The sequence below is a fragment of the Garra rufa genome, chromosome 4, assembly GCF_049309525.1.
Source record: "Garra rufa chromosome 4, GarRuf1.0, whole genome shotgun sequence".
Classification (NCBI taxonomy): Eukaryota; Metazoa; Chordata; class Actinopteri; order Cypriniformes; family Cyprinidae; genus Garra; species Garra rufa.
In genome coordinates, this window is record NC_133364.1 from 52,693,578 (window position 1) to 52,711,385 (window position 17,808).

At 37.8% G+C, this 17,808-nt stretch overlaps 1 pseudogene; it reads left to right on the plus strand.

Moving 5' to 3' along the window:
* Window positions 1–1,061: 1,061 nt before the first annotated feature.
* On the plus strand, window positions 1,062–3,772 carry LOC141333014 (uncharacterized; annotated as a pseudogene).
* The last annotated feature ends 14,036 nt before the right edge of the window (window positions 3,773–17,808 follow it).

Sequence of the window (17,808 nt, forward strand, 5' to 3'; positions counted from 1 at the left end):
CTAGACAACTGAACCAAGTGTGAAAGCACCCTTAGAGTCACATCAGTTGATGAATATGATTGCCAATCCCAAACATTATTTGGCCACTCACACACACACTCCCATTGGAGACTTGCCTTTTAAAAGCTAAACAGTTCTTTACTGTTTAAAAATTGAACATTGAGACTCCTTCATTGTGATCTATTATGCAGTACGCGTTTCATTTCAATGATGTCCACTCAAGCCCACTTATTAGCAAACATTGCAGAATGGTTCTGAGGGTTTATAGTAGGAGTATCATCTGTGACAGTGACAGACATGAATCTTGTGAACGAGTGATTCAGAGTTTCATTTGAGAGTTAGTCCAGCTTCAGTCTAAAGAGACAGCACGAGTGAAATCCTCTTCATATCTGAGAGCACAGTGTGCAGACCATACACGAGTCTAAACATAGTGTGCAGACTTTACAGAAACACACTATGCAAATTTGATAAATCTAGACTGGACTTTGTCTTCAACATTATCGTCCATCTCTGAGGAGAGTGTAGAGAGCCAGTTGAGCCGCGACACTCAGAGTGTCATGGAGAAGAGCTCAACAGGTGAAATTAAAATTATGTAGTTAATAAAATTAATAGTTTTAGGTAATGATGATAGCCCTGGGTCATAGTTGTCGCTAATAGTATTTTCTCTTTGTTTTTCTTAGTTTCAGAAAGACATACAAGCTGGAAGATGATCATGGCTTCTTTCTTTAAGAAAGTATGTAAGGCTGCAAAGCTGTCCTTCTGCTGCTCCCAGCACACAATAGACCCACAGTTAGACAACTCTACACCAGACGTCAACTTGTTCATCCCTGAGGACGGTGTGGAGAGACTGGAATTGAGTGGAGCCGCTTGTGCCTCCTCAGCCAGAGCTGGATGATCCTGAGCCGTCACCTGTCCCAGAGTCCTTAGACTTTGTCCCAACCAATGGTAAGCCTATGATCATAATAACAACAACAAGATACATTTTACTGAAGCAAAAAAAAAATCTGTTGAGAAAACACACTTTGGAGCTTAAGTTGATAGACTTCAGCTACTTAGTAGTAATGGCTACAATCACAGGCATTATAGAGGTGAGCTGGCAGTTTGTGTAACAGAGTGTGGAAACCAGCATGTAGTGATTTATTGATCATGTGATGCTCCTAAGTATTGCTAAATAACTAAATAGGAAACTACAAATTTTGCTGTTGTACAGTCAGGTCCATATATATTTGGACACTGACACAATTTTTATTATTTTAGCTGTTGACCAAAACATATTCAAGTTACAGTTATACAATGAATATGGGCTTAAAGTGCACACTCTGAGCTTTAATTTTTAGGGCAGTCTCATCAAATTGGTAGAAAGGTTAAGGAATTACAGCTCTTTAATATGTACCTCCCCCCTTTTTCAAGGGACCATAAGTAATTGGACAGTTGACTCAAAAGCTGTTTCATGGACAGTTGTGGGCTATTTCTTCATTTTTTCTACATCAATTAACCAGGTAAAAGGTTTGGAGTTGATTCTAAGTCTGCCATTTGTATTTGGAAGCTGTTGCTCTGAACCCATCATGCGGTCAAAGGAGCTCTGCATGCAAGTAAAACAGACAATTGTTAAGGCTTCAAAAACAAAAGAAATGCATCAGAGAGATAGCAGGAACATTAGGAGTGGCCAAATCAAGAGTTTGGTGAATTCTGAGAAGAAAAGGAAAAAATTACTCGCTACTCTTGACAGAATAGCTTTTGTAACACATTTAATTTGTTAATTCTAAACAGCATAAACATAATGTCAGAAATATTTCAGTCCGTCTTGTGGTTGTGGATATTCACCAGTTGTATGTTTTACAGCTTGAGTGTTCAGTCTTGAGATGCACCCTAATCTAGGCTGTTGTGATTTTGTGCAGACTTACAGCAATGGACAGAGTCAAGCTTGGGAAGATGGGTGTTACACACATCCTGAACGCTGCGGCAAGTAAGGAAGATCTTGGAGGAGAGATCAATACAAGAGAGGAATATTACCGAGACGTGAACATCACTTACTGTGGTGTGGCTGCACTGGATGTAAGCTGCTTTGACATCAGCAAGTACTTTTTCCAGCTGCAGAATTCATCCATAAGGCCCTGAGTAAACCAGAGAGTAAGAGTTGAAACACACACACACACACACACACACACACACACACACACACACACACACACACACACACACACACACACACACACACACCATTTATTATCCATCATTTGACCAAGAGAGTAAGAACACATTTATCGCTTACTATGTCAGAAGTCAGAAAGACCTTTATTACATTTACTTGATTATGTTTACACACACAAGGAATTTGACTTGAAGACAAGAGTTTACAGACATAGTGCTAACATTAAACGGTGCATTATATACAGAAGTAGAAATGTAGAGGGGAGAAAAAAACTGTGATTGGTTTGAAGCGAGACTGGGCTGAGTGGGAATTTCCCTCATTCTGGAGATGTGAAGATGTTGGAGATTGGGCAGGAGAGCACCAATAATCCTCTCAGCAGTCCTGACTGTCTGTTGTAGTCTCTTGATTTCAAATTTAGTAGCTGAACCAAACCAGACAGTTATGGACGTACACAGGACAGACTCAATGATGGCCATTTATCAAGTGTTTTACAGAGAAAACTGTCTAGCAACGATTCTGTTTTGAGTGTTGTTCTTTGTTTCTTCAGATAAGGTGCTGGTCCACTGCCTTTAAGACGTCAGCCGCTCCTCAACACTTTTCCTGGCATATCTGATGATCCACCATGACATGACGGTGGAGGACGCCATTGATCGTGTGATACACGAAAGACAGATTCAACCCAACATAGGCTTTTTGAATCAGCTGACACTCCTCAAATTAAAACTCATGAGGCAGCGAAAACTACAGTCAAGAGTGGAGTTCAACATAGAAAACATAGCGATGCTAGTTCCAGTATCAGAATCTCAAGTGATGTTAAAAAAAGCACATCTGTCATATCATGACCCACGTGATGCAACTCCTGCAGAAATGCACACTGGACTGGACACCAGCCACTGAGGTCTGGCCCAATGTCTTCATAGCAAATGAGTAAGTCTACAACAGAAATAACATTTTATACTAATCAACGTGGTGAAGTAATAATGTAATACAGGAATCTCACATAATGCAGTTCTATAATTCTACATATAAATCCACTTTAGTGAAAGACTAATGGAGGCTGTGGTGTTTTTGTGCAGACAGACAGCAATGGACCGAGTCCGACTGAAGGAGATGGGTGTTACTCACATCCTGAACGCTGCAGCTGTAAAGAAGAGTCTGAAGATATCGTTAGGAAAGCCAAGCAAGGAAGACCTGCTAGAAAAGGCTAATACTGGGGCGAAATATTATGAAGGCATGAACATATGTTACTATGGTGTGTCTGTAATGGACGAGCACTTCGTCCCAGCTGCGAAATTCATCCACAAGGCCCTCAGTAACCCAGAGAGTAAGAGCTGAAACACACTTTTTATCATCTATCACTTCATCAAGTGTGCTATAGTGACAAAGTGTCTAGGAATGAGTTTGAGTGTCTTGTCTTTATTTCCTCAGATAAGGTGTTACTGCACAGATGCCAGACGCTCTCCAGCACTCTTTCTGGCGTATCTGATGATCCAACATAATTTAATGCTGGAGGACGCTATTGACCGCGTCATAAAGGTGAGACGTGTCAGACTCAGCATTGGCTTCGTGAAGCAGATAATAATCCTCAACTCAAAGCTGGTATGTCAGCAAAAACTATAGTTTAAATCCAGAGCACAGATTCAAAAATTACATGAGCAAAAAATTATTAAAATCATTAAACAATTACAAATACTTAAACCCTTTTTTTAAAATTTTTTTTATTAAAACTAAATCTTTAAATATTTTTTTAATACTTGTATTTTATATTTTTTGTTTCGCCAGCTCTTCCTCATCCATAAAAAATAAAAAATAAAATAACATTCAATAAGTGTCTGCTTTCTCTTTCCCTGTGAGAAGTCTGTTTAGCAGAGTCATGAAGTGTCTTCTGAGGGTCAGAAAGTGAAATTTTGTAGTAACAAAAAAAAAAAAGTTTTAATGACTGAACATTAATTTTGTAAACCAAATTTAAAATGTGCTGAACCTTTGTGCTTCCAATACAACAGATTACACAGGTGAATTGATAGATGAACAATTAGCAGCTCCAGATTATGCAGATGCAAATCACATGTGGAAATCTCTCTGTAAATACCTTGTTCCTTCCCCTTGACTGATGTCCCTTATTGCAAATGGGCACGGATTGGGCTTTCTGTCTACTTTGATCATTTTCATTTTGCTGTTGGGGTTCATGTGATCATCATTAACAAGTCATTTTAAAGAGCCATCTTCTTTGCCAGCATCCACCTTGAAACAGAGAGAATACAATGCTAGACCTTACTCTACTTGCATTCATCCTGCATTCTGCCTGCCACGCTGAACAAACAAACTGCTGTCTCTGCTCTAGCAACACCTCTCTGGTCTGATTCAGAATCAGAAAGAGCTTTATGGCGAATATGCTTGTACATACAAGGCATTTGTTTCAGTGTCATTAGCTTTCAGTACACAGAGACAACAACAACAACACAGACCATAAAAATAAGATGAGAACAAGAAAATACACATATGTAAATATAAATAGACAAAAATGTATATAATAAAAATAAATTGGGAAATAAATAAGTGGTATGTACAGTTGTGCTATAGATGACAGAATGGATTAGGATAGTATAGAAGATGTAGGGATGTATTAAGGTGGAGGTGGTAGCAAATTAATATCAGATTATTGCACAATGGAAGGCACATTTTAACTGTTCATAAAGTGGATTGCCTTATTAACAGTTTTGCATAATTTTTAGCCTGTGTTCTGCTTTTGGGTCCAAAGCTGTTTGGTTACAGCAGAACCACTTATTAATATGGTTAGTAGTTAAAAAAAAAATATATATATATATTATTATTATTATTATTATTATTATTATTATTTTATTTAAAAAAAAAAAAATTCACTTTCACTGATGTCGATTTTTTTAACCAGCATCTGTTCTATCTATAGATACCAAACATTTGCCATTTTTTTAATGGAAAAATGGAAAATAGTAGTAATTTCCTATGCTAAGCAGAATTTTGTTTCTTTGTTTATTGGATTCTTGGGTGTGTCAGTGAAGAACAACATTCATTTTGAGGCATTTATATTTATATGTAGCGTTAGATTTTTTTTTTTAATGTATATGCCAAATTCTAAAAAAATGGCACAATCTAGTAAAAAAGCCTTGCTGATAGAATGAATGCCTATTAGCAAATATTGCAGCATTTTATAGTTAAATGGCTCTGGGTTAAAAAATTGCGGTTTTAATGGGTTTCAATGTGGACATTTTTGTCCTTAAGGTCCTGAGTGTGAGTATTTTTTGTACGGAGGATACTTTTTTTTTTTTTTTTGAAAGAAATGAGGGTGAAATATTAAAATGTCAATAAAAATGAACACCTGAGCCCAAATATATGCTGTTGGCATTAACATAGACACACCTATAACAAAAAACAAAACTGAAATGGACAAAAATGTCCATAAGGTTGCACAAGGGTTAAGCACATGTTATTATGTTAATGAAAGTTAATACTAACATTAAATACATTAAAAATAAAACTATGTGTGTGTGTGTCTGTGTCTGAGATAAAATGAGTCATCGTACCTGCGACAGGCTGGCGGTACGGGGTCATAATTGCAATGGGACGCTGCAGGCATGGGTATCCACCGTCTCCTAAGAGACAGTGTCCCGCTGGTGGATACAGAGCCTGCTGATACATGGGTGATCTGCGCAGGACAAGGGCATCATGGACAGATCCTGGATTGCCAATGTACACATCTATAAATGCATCACAGGTGCCCTTAAGAATGATGGATGGAAAAAGCTTTCTATTTATATAACACTTTTTTTGTGGCTCTGCAGGAGGAAGAATCCTGACGCACCCGTCGATGGCACCAGCTACACAGCGAAATGCCTCGAGGCCAGCAAGGCAAGCAAAGCTGGCCCCCACCTCCTCCATCTCTTCTGCCTTTGGAAAGTGAATAACTTTGTGGAGGATGGTCATCATCTCCTCCACAACATTGTGAACAGTCCTACAGACTGTTGCAAGTGGCATGCTGAAGGTGTCTGAAGTGACCCTGTAGGACGCTCCACAGGCCAGCCAATAAACTGTAACCAGCACTTCAATTTCATAGCTCCATCCATGGTCTTTTTGACGGGGCAGCATCTGGATTAGCATGTTGATGCTGTTCCTGGAGAGCCTGAAGGCTGGTTTTAAATCCTCTCCAGAAAAAAACCCTAACCAGGATAGGTACTTGGTCATTGACTTGCGAATGCCTTTGTGTGGGACTTTGTTCCTTTGAAAATATACAGATAATATATAACTTAAGAATGTTTTTACTGTTGCTTTTTTATGTGTTTATTATATTCTTTGCTTTTTAAAATATTTTTATTATATTTAATGTATTTATTTCTATATTTACTCAATATTTAATCACTTGTATTTTAAACATTATCTGAAATTAATTGAAGTCTGACAGAATGACATTTTCCTCTAACCTTTGATCTGTTTGTTGAGGTATTTGCTTACATTTCATTTAATTTCAGTTGTATTCATTTATTGATAAGCCCTAGCACAATGGTGTCCCCCAGTCTAAAAGTTGTAGCCTATATCAGTGTGGATAAGGACCACTAGTGGTACTCGGGCTATTGGTATGCAGAGGTATCACTAAATTGAAAATAAATTAATGTTGAAACACTATGGCCTGGTTTCACAGATAGGGCTTAGACTAAGCCTGGATGAGTTCATAGTTCAGTTAGAACATTTATGTTTTTTTTTTTGTTTTTTGTTTTTTATAAATATGCTTAGAAAAAATGTTTTACTGGTATACATCTTGAGAAAAAAAAGGCACTGATATATTTTTTCTTTCAGCTAGGCTTGAGCCTTGATCTTTACTTGAGTAAAAGTTGTTTACATTTAACTACAGTACAGTATTTAACTTTTAAGCACAACCCAGTCAACACGTGAGATCATGCAATGATCACAGTGACATCACACAATCCTCATACTGTGATCCTCACCATGTGAGTAAAGCGTGAGCTCAACGTGAGTTCATCTGATCCTCATACTGTGATCCTCACCATGTGAGTAAAGCGTGAGCTCAACGTGAGTTCATCTGATCCTCATACTGTGATCCTCACCATGTGAGTAAAGCGTGAGCTCAACGTGAGTTCATCTGATCCTCATACTGTGATCCTCACCATGTGAGTAAAGCGTGAGCTCAACGTGAGTTCATCTGATCCTCATACTGTGATCCTCACCATGTGAGTAAAGCGTGAGCTCAACGTGAGTTCATCTGATCCTCATACTGTGATCCTCACCATGTGAGTAAAGCGTGAGCTCAACGTGAGCTCATCTGATCCTCATACTGTGACCCTCACCATGTGAGTAAAGCGTGAGCTCAACGTGAGTTCATCTGATCCTCATACTGTGATCCTCACCGTGTGTGTAAAGCGTGAGCTCAACGTGAGTTCATCTGATCCTCATACTGTGATCCTCACCATGTGTGTAAAGCGTGAGCTCAACGTGAGTTCATCTGATCCTCATACTGTGATCCTCACCATGTGAGTAAAGCGTGAGCTCAACGTGAGTTCATCTGATCCTCATACTGTGATCCTCACCATGTGAGTAAAGCGTGAGCTCAATGTGAGTTCATCTGATCCTCATACTGTGATCCTCACCATGTGAGTAAAGCGTGAGCTCAATGTGAGTTCATCTGATCCTCATACTGTGATCCTCACCGTGTGAGTAAAGCGTGAGCTCAACGTGAGTTCATCTGATCCTCATACTGTGATCCTCACCGTGTGAGTAAAGCGTGAGCTCAACGTGAGTTCATCTGATCCTCATACTGTGATCCTCACCATGTGAGTAAAGCGTGAGCTCAACGTGAGTTCATCTGATCCTCATACCGTGATCCTCACCATGTGAGTAAAGCGTGAGCTCAACGTGAGTTCATCTGATCCTCATACTGTGATCCTCATGTGTGTAAAGCGTGAGCTCAACGTGAGTTCATCTGATCCTCATACTGTGATCCTCATGTGTGTAAAGCGTGAGCTCAATGTGAGTTCATCTGATCCTCATACCGTGATCCTCACCATGTGTGTAAAGCGTGAGCTCAACGTGAGTTCATCTGATCCTCATACTGTGATCCTCATGTGTGTAAAGCGTGAGCTCAACGTGAGTTCATCTGATCCTCATACTGTGATCCTCATGTGTGTAAAGCGTGAGCTCAATGTGAGTTCATCTGATCCTCATACTGTGATCCTCACCGTGTGAGTAAAGCGTGAGCTCAACGTGAGTTCATCTGATCCTCATACTGTGATCCTCACCGTGTGAGTAAAGCGTGAGCTCAACGTGAGTTCATCTGATCCTCATACTGTGATCCTCACCATGTGAGTAAAGCGTGAGCTCAACGTGAGTTCATCTGATCCTCATACCGTGATCCTCACCATGTGAGTAAAGCGTGAGCTCAACGTGAGTTCATCTGATCCTCATACTGTGATCCTCATGTGTGTAAAGCGTGAGCTCAACGTGAGTTCATCTGATCCTCATACTGTGATCCTCATGTGTGTAAAGCGTGAGCTCAACGTGAGTTCATCTGATCCTCATACTGTGATCCTCATGTGTGTAAAGCGTGAGCTCAATGTGAGTTCATCTGATCCTCATACTGTGATCCTCACCGTGTGAGTAAAGCGTGAGCTCAACGTGAGTTCATCTGATCCTCATACTGTGATCCTCACCGTGTGAGTAAAGCGTGAGCTCAACGTGAGTTCATCTGATCCTCATACTGTGATCCTCACCATGTGAGTAAAGCGTGAGCTCAACGTGAGTTCATCTGATCCTCATACCGTGATCCTCACCATGTGAGTAAAGCGTGAGCTCAACGTGAGTTCATCTGATCCTCATACTGTGATCCTCATGTGTGTAAAGCGTGAGCTCAACGTGAGTTCATCTGATCCTCATACTGTGATCCTCATGTGTGTAAAGCGTGAGCTCAACGTGAGTTCATCTGATCCTCATACTGTGATCCTCATGTGTGTAAAGCGTGAGCTCAACGTGAGTTCATCTGATCCTCATACTGTGATCCTCACCATGTGAGTAAAGCGTGAGCTCAACGTGAGTTCATCTGATCCTCATACTGTGATCCTCATGTGAGTAAAGCGTGAGCTCAACGTGAGTTCATCTGATCCTCATACTGTGATCCTCACCATGTGAGTAAAGCGTGAGCTCAACGTGAGTTCATCTGATCCTCATACCGTGATCCTCACCATGTGAGTAAAGCGTGAGCTCAACGTGAGTTCATCTGATCCTCATACTGTGATCCTCATGTGTGTAAAGCGTGAGCTCAACGTGAGTTCATCTGATCCTCATACTGTGATCCTCATGTGTGTAAAGCGTGAGCTCAACGTGAGTTCATCTGATCCTCATACTGTGACCCTCACCATGTGAGTAAAGCGTGAGCTCAACGTGAGTTCATCTGATCCTCATACTGTGATCCTCATGTGTGTAAAGCGTGAGCTCAACGTGAGTTCATCTGATCCTCATACTGTGATCCTCATGTGTGTAAAGCGTGAGCTCAACGTGAATGCTTCACACTCCGGTCCAGTTGGCGGTGGTAAATGCACCATCTAAGCTGGTCTTCCAACCACCATAAAATATGTAAAGAAGAAGAAAAAGTTGTGCATGGTATTGTTACACCGCAGAAATGGTGAGTGGCCTATTTACATACTTTTAGTTGTGCAATGTGGTCTGGTCTTTTTTTTAGCAGAGTACTGCTCACACATGCTACATGTGCACCAGCCATTTTACCTCCAGTAATTGTTTGGTATGTGATATATCAATTAGACATTATTTATTTATACAGACATAAAACATCTTTGCTATATAACAATCTAACTTTACAATTTTTCAGATCTGAATACTAAGATACTCCAACAAATTCAAATGCTGGAACAGAGACAAGCTGTCATCATGAATGACTTGGCAAAAGTTAAGTCTGTTCTCATGAAGCAGGCAGAAGAAGATGCCCATGAGGAACTTTGAAACGTTTGAAGCCTTCTGTCAGAGGCTTGAAGAAGACAAAAATTATCGAGAGCTTTATGTTAGTACTACTATGTATGTAATTTATGTCTGTATAAATAAATAATGTCTAATTGATATATCACATACCAAACAATTACTGGAGGTAAAATGGCTGGTGCACATGTAGCATGTGTGAGCAGTACTCTGCTAAAAAAAAGACCAGACCACATTGCACATCTAAAAGTATGTAAATAGGCCACTCACCATTTCTGCGGTGTAACAATACCATGCACAACTTTTTCTTCTTCTTTACATGTTTTATGGTGGTTGGAAGACCAGCTTAGATGGTGCATTTACCACCGCCAACTGGACCGGAGTGTGAAGCATTCACAATGAGCTCACGCTTTACACACATGAGGATCACAGTATGAGGATCAGACGTGTTGAGGCACTCCTAGGCTACCATTTTAGAACGGCTTAAAAAAAAAGAAGTCCACAGGAACTACTTCCCTTGTTCTGTGAGTCAGCTCCTGAGGGAACGGACCCATTCAGAGCTAGTGGTAGCTCCTACATGAAAGGCAGGTCTAGGTTATCCTAGGTACCTTTATTCCAAGCCTTGAGCTCTACCCTGGGTCCAGCCTTCTGACCCCATGCAGGTAAGTGGGTAACAGCTCGGGCATTAGGCCGAGGGGGATAACGCCACTGTTTATTGTTGACAGACGCAGGAGTATTTTATCCTGGTCCACTTTTGTAGCCTTTTTATACATTCATCTTCATTTGACAGTTTGTCGGCATGACACAGACCAACATTACTCGCACGATGACCACAATTAATCTTCGGATGTTTTCCCTCCCCTGAATGCCTTGCCCGTTTGGTCTTCTCCCTTTGATAAATTTCTTTAGATGCCTTCCTCTTTCTCCCAACAGCAGCTGGAATGACCGGCTCCAATCCGTCATCGAAATCCATGACATTAGCTTGACTCTGAAGCTTTGATTCTCTGACTAACAGACAGCTGTTTAACCTACGTGACTGACAGCTCACCTACAGTATTAACAATTAAATGGTAAACGTTTTTTAGTTAGCCTATTAAATCCTCTTTTTAAAAATATGTAAAATGTTTTTTGTTTTGATATTATCGTTAAATCTATAAGCAAACTCGGAGCACTTCACCGGCGGTGACTCTCTTCCCAGGGGAAGAACGTTCTATAACTGTTATATCGCACTTTGTAAAGAAACTGGTCTGGCGAATATCGCGTTTTGTGAAAAAAAATACATTTTGTAGTAGGCCTAAAATGTACATTCTTAAATTTTATTAATGGCAGCAATTCACACATAGATTAAGGTACATCTGAACAGTGATTTCCAATAATAAAATACAAATGTCAAAAAATGGCGTTTATCGCATTTTGCAACCAAACTCTTCATATTACTTATTTGTCACATTATTTGTCAGGAAAATTGGTGCAGACACTATGTAACCAATCAATCACTAAACAAACATTTTGACCAGCTAAAACCAGCTAAGACCAGCATGACCGGCTAAGACCAGCCTGGCTGACCATCTAAGACCAGCTTGACCAGCTAAAACCAGCTAAGACCAGCCTGGCTGACCAGCTAAAACCAGCTAAGACGAGCCTGACCAGCTTAAACCAGCTAAGACCAGAGTTACCAGCTAAGACCAGCTTAAACCAGCTAAGACCAGCTTGACCAGCTAAAACCAGCCTGGCTGACCAGCTTAAACCAGCAAAGACCAGCTAAAACCAGCTAAGACCAGCTTGAGCATCTAAAAAAAGTGGTCAAAACCCCTCTAAAACCATCTTAATAAACCAGCTTGGGCGACCAGCTTAAACCAGCTTGACCAGCTTAATGCTTTCCGTACATAATAAAACAAAGTTGTGGTAAAAACGTGGAAATAATCTGTTGTTTTTATCCTATTGTTTACTGTATTTATTTGTTTGGCCAGTGTCGTTGTGGCGAAGTGAAATAGACATGTAATGCAATCCAGAGCTGCCTGGCAGTGCTGCCAGATCGGGTTGACGATTTCCAGCCCAAAAGCTCACCAAAACTCACCCACTTCAACAAAAATCAGCCCAAAATTTTAACTGCCTAAATAATATAGAATATATTAAAAATATATTCTAAATTATAAATTAGAATTTTATTGCCAATTTTATTATGTCAGTCAAGGTCAGTCAATAATAATGACAAAAAAAAATAAAATAAAGATGAATCAATTTCACAGGAATATGGATCAAAACAGGTCAAATGCATTAAAGGGACACATTCCACAGTAAGAATAATAAAATTTCGGTGCAAAAAGTGCACAATAAAGTGATCAGAAAGCAATGTAATTAAGCTGCCATTTACGCTCATTAATGCACACACTCACAACAGCCAAAAATGTATGTATGATAATCGGACAGCAAAAATACAATAATAATAATAATAACAATTAACAATAATGCGCTTACTTATGTCTTGTGATCTTCACATAATGCAGATCTTTGCACAGTCAAAACTGTTCATGTCCAGCAGCTGTCAGTGCCAAGTATACCAGAGTAGTCTGGACAGTTTAAAAGATGTTTTGATGCAGGACATCTGTCACAAGGAGGGTCAGAGACGTGCGGATCCATTTGCAGCATTTATTAGAGACAAAACAAACAGGGGCAGGCAGAAATCGTAGTCAAAAAACATGCAGAAAGGTCAGGGCTGGCAGCGAGAATCAAACACGGGAGGGAGTCCAGGAATCAAACACACGGGAAAACAAACACGGGAAGAAACGCTCAGAATTACGACCATGAGGAACGATAAGACTTCGCAGAGTGGCTGTGTGTGTGAGAAGCTTAAATGCAGTCAGTGTGATGAGGAACAGATGTGTGCAGCAATCAGTGCAGTGGGTCACGAGGAGCAGGTGTGAGCAGTGATTGGTGCAGTGGCTTGTGGGGGATGAAGTCCAAGATGTGTAGTGCAAGAGTTTGTGATGACAGGACAATGGAGACTCAAATGGTGACAACAGCATCATAGTCCCCATATTCAGTTTTGATTTTTATTCAATCATTGAACTGTTGTCTTATTTCAGTTACAGTCATATTTAGAAGTCTTCTATTTATCTCTCACTACGTGTAATCCCTGTTGTGAGATTTGAGTCACTCTTAGACTCTTTATTGTTTAACTTATATTTAGGCCACTTTGCCATCGCATTCACTTAAATAAAATGAATGAATGAATATATAGCTGCACATTCAATATCTTAACCTTTATAGCGCCAAAACCCTGTCACTCATGAGTCATCACATCTCACCAAGATAAAAGATGGTGAATTGATTGACAGGCCTCTGTTAAACTAAAACCAGTAAGGGTTGAATTAAGGAAAAATGATGATGACTGCACTACACATTATTTTACTGTGATACTTTGAGCTCAAACATATTAAAATAACATGACTAAAGATAAAAGTGAAGTAAAAAGCAGCTGATTGGGTGGCTTTTAGTTTTTTTTAAAGCAGCCCAAATTTTGTCTGCCTGCCCAAAGAGTTATTCTCCGGTCCAAGTTTATGGCAACCCACCCAATCTGGCAACACTGCTGCCTGGAACTACATTTGCCATGCATTTCACTGAAAATAATGCATACCTTCAGAACGTTCATCAGCCAATCACATTCAAGCATTCAACGGCCCCATAATATAAGTATGTTTTAAGTGTTTATGGACATTCATGTATTTCATATATTTCATAAACTCTTGTTCTCCAAACATGTACCAGAACTATGTATGCAAACATATTTTATTGTGTCTTGTTTCAAATTAAATATATATGTGCAATTAACAACACTGTTGGATTATTCAGATAAACAGAAGACAAAGATGTAACCAAAAATCCAATGAATGGTCAGAAATGTAAATATGCCTTTATTCTCTCTGCTCTGTATTATCAACACAAAGACACAAGTGTAATAAAATTAAGTTTATTAACAAAAAGATAGACAAGAGTAACTAAATTACGAAATCAATACCATGAATGGATAGGGAAGTAAAGCGCATAAGAATGATAAATGCAAGTGATTTAAATGGATGTTACTATGGCAAAGCGGTTAAATCATCTTAGTAATGTCTTTTTCGATTTTCAGTTGGATTTTTCCTAACAAGTTAAAGCACAAATTCAACAAATACCAAAGCATCATCCTGTGTTGCTGAAAACCTTGAGTTGGAGACATTCCCTTACCTCTAACTTTTAAAGACAACAAAGAACACGGCATAACATTAAACAACAATAGAAACATAATAATAATCAAATTAAAAGCATGTAAATGAGTAAAAAAATAATAATAAATGCATGTAAATGACTATATGAAATAAATATTAAGAAATTAGAAAATACAAGCAGAGATAAATACATAACAGCGTAAATGAAGAGTTTACAGTCATGAGTTAAAGTCTGTTTGCCATCCCACAACAAGGCTCATCATTGCACTGCATTATTTCTAGCAATGACTGTTTTGAAGAAAAAAAAGCTTTAAATTGGAAGAAATGGCAAAATCACAGATGAGACAGAAAAGTGAAAGAACAAAAATCACTGTTACATGCTTTTGATAAAAACAGTTTCGGCTATGTCTGTGCACCCAAAACAACATCCATACAACAATGTGGGGGTACTGTATCAAAGTTGAAAACTTTTTAAACAATCAGATTAAAGCATTCAACAGATATTTGGGATAAATCATTAGCAGTAAAAGTAATGAAAAAAAAAGTAAGTAATCTCAAAATCATACAGTCATTTGTTGGAAAGGGTTCAAACACACAAAAAAATGCTGGAAAACCAAAGAACTTTTGTGGGACCTGAAGGATTTTTCTGAACTTGTTCAGGACAAACAAGGGATTCATGAACAACTATCAAAAAACAAAAACAAAACAAAAAAAAAAACAGTGTAACAAAATTCAGGTAACAACACAGTATTAAGAATCAAGTGTATGTAAACTTTTGCACAGGGCAATTTCTATAAATTTTTGTTTATAATATTTTCTTTTGTGGACTATATGTAAACATCTTTTATGTGAAATATCTTATTTAGGTCATTACTAAATAAACAATAGGTGGGTAGTAACGAATTACATTTACTTCGTTACATTTACTTGAGTAAATTTTTGGGGTAACTAGTACTTTTAGAGTATATTTAAAGATAGGTACTTTTACTCTTTCTCAAGTACATTTATAGTGAAAAAAAATACTTTTACTTCGCTACATTTGATGGCGTTCCTCCGTTACTGTCCTCAGAAACGTGTCGTTGGAATTTTCATTTCATGTCTGATAAAACTGCGTAAATGCTGCTTTGTGTACAGCTGTTACTATGGAAACCGTAATATTTCAGTGCTCCTAAAGCGCCCCCTCATGACAGAGAATTAATTTTTCATTTCCAATACATTTTTTCAGCTGTTTATGGTCAGATGATTGCAATTATCGACCAATGTTTTAATGCAGCAATCACAGAGTTGTAAATGTAAAAAGTTAAGGTGCCTTCTAAAAATCTAAACAGGTACAGTAATATTTATGTTTTAAATAAATATAATAAATTATATACTTAATTTATCCCTTTTAATGTTATAAAGGATGAAATGCCATAGTGCAACATATTTTGTTTTTGTGTGAAACTGTATCTGAATGTTAAATCATGCCATTTTATGGCTTAGTATTCTACGTTACATTGTCCAATCACATTACTGTTTATTTTACTTGTGCACATCTTAAAAATGGTTATGAATTGCTTTAAATTAATATTTAAAAATTCTGCAGATACACTAAATAGTGAAAAAAAATCCTTGCTTCATATTTGTTTATATTTGTATTGAAAACATTTTTGATTAGACTCCTATCTGCTTTTCTATATTTAAAAAAAGGTATTTTTTTATTTGGGCTAGTTAAAATTAATTTTCGGGGCTACCAAAATCTGAAGAGTACCTGCCCGAAGGGCTACCAGAAATTTTGCGAGCCCTGTATATATATACACACACACACACCTTACTTCAGCCTATGTTTTCAAGGAGAGGTGTGCGGAAGCTTTCCAAACAGTTTGAAATTCAGGGTCTTCACTTCATATCAATCAGATCAGAAGTAACTAGTAACTACTTGAGTACTTTTTCCATCGGATACTTTTTTACTCTTACTCAAGTAACTATTAAGATTGTTACTTTTACTCATACTTGAGTAAATATTTCCATAAGTACGTACTTTTACTTGAGTACAGATTTTGGGTACTCTACCCACCTCTGACAATAACATGCATTTTGTATGATCCCTCTTATTTTGGTAAAATAATTAACATTTTGCAGATTCTGCAAGGTGTATGTAAACTTTTGACTTCAACTATATGTGTCAAATGTACAAGGTGTTGAAGTGATTTCTGAGAAATGCTGTTGAAAGTGGATGGGACCGAGTACAAAAACGCACTTGCTTCCAATTTACAGTAAGGGGTGTGTCCAGTCATGATGGGGGAGGTGCCTGTGTTGCTTTTTCGTGAATTTGGAGGTGGAGCCATCAAAACAGAGGTAAGATCTTTTTTGTTAAGGGCGTGTTTGTTTTGGTGATTTCAATATCAACAGTGTCTCATAATTTGCTTACTACACCTTTAAATATACTTATATATACTATGTACTATATACAGTTTTTTGCGGTCAATGAGATACAGTAACTAAATTGACTATCAAGGCCGTGGTAGTAAATACAACAGTCACACGTAACTCTACATATTAAGAGGATGTGATGTTTCTGTGCGCTCTTGAAAATATCTCTACTATGACACATGAAATGAATGCCTATACAATATTACAGTGAGATATGTGATGCCAGTGTTTGAAGTGTGGTTACATTTTAAACTGGCAGGGTTAACCTTACAATAGTACTCAACACTGATTACTTTAAAAATCTTTCATCATTTTAATTTTAAAGCACAACCACCACAAAATCAGACTTTAGCACTTCTTTTTATTTTGAAGTCATTCTGAGGTAAGTGCAGATTTAAAATCATAACAGTATTGACACTGTTTTTGAAATCAAATCTTTGCATAGCTATGACAGGAAACACTGGCATCTAACGGAAAAAAAATTATTTAAAATTTAAAAAAAAAAAAATTAAAAAAAAAATTCCTTCATTTTAGTTAGAATCTGTGAATTGTATTAATTTGTTACTATTATTTAGCTAAAAGAAAGACAGAAAAAAGAAGGAAATAAAGAAGGTAGCCATGATATACCTAAAACAATTGAATTAAAATGAAGGGATTAATAAATAATATGACTTACATTAACTTACTTCATGGTAACTCATACAGTGTTTTGTCAGAATGTATTATAAATGTTACCATTAGTATATTTACATTAAGTATTGGGGAATACATATCACTTTTAAAGAGGCTGTTTTATTTTTTCTACATGAGTCTAGGATATTTTTTTTATATCAAAAACTAAATAATAGTAATAGTTGTTTATTATTATTATTATTATTATTATTATTTTAGAAACAATATACCTTTGGCAATGAGGAGCAGGGATTTACCTAGATCTTACAACAGTTAAACCTACACTCCTTTTATTAGCAAAATTACAAAGGATAATTTAACAAAGAAGCTTTTAAAGGGGCAGTGTGTGAATCTAAGTGGTATCTGGCAGTGAGGTTCGAATTGCAACCAACG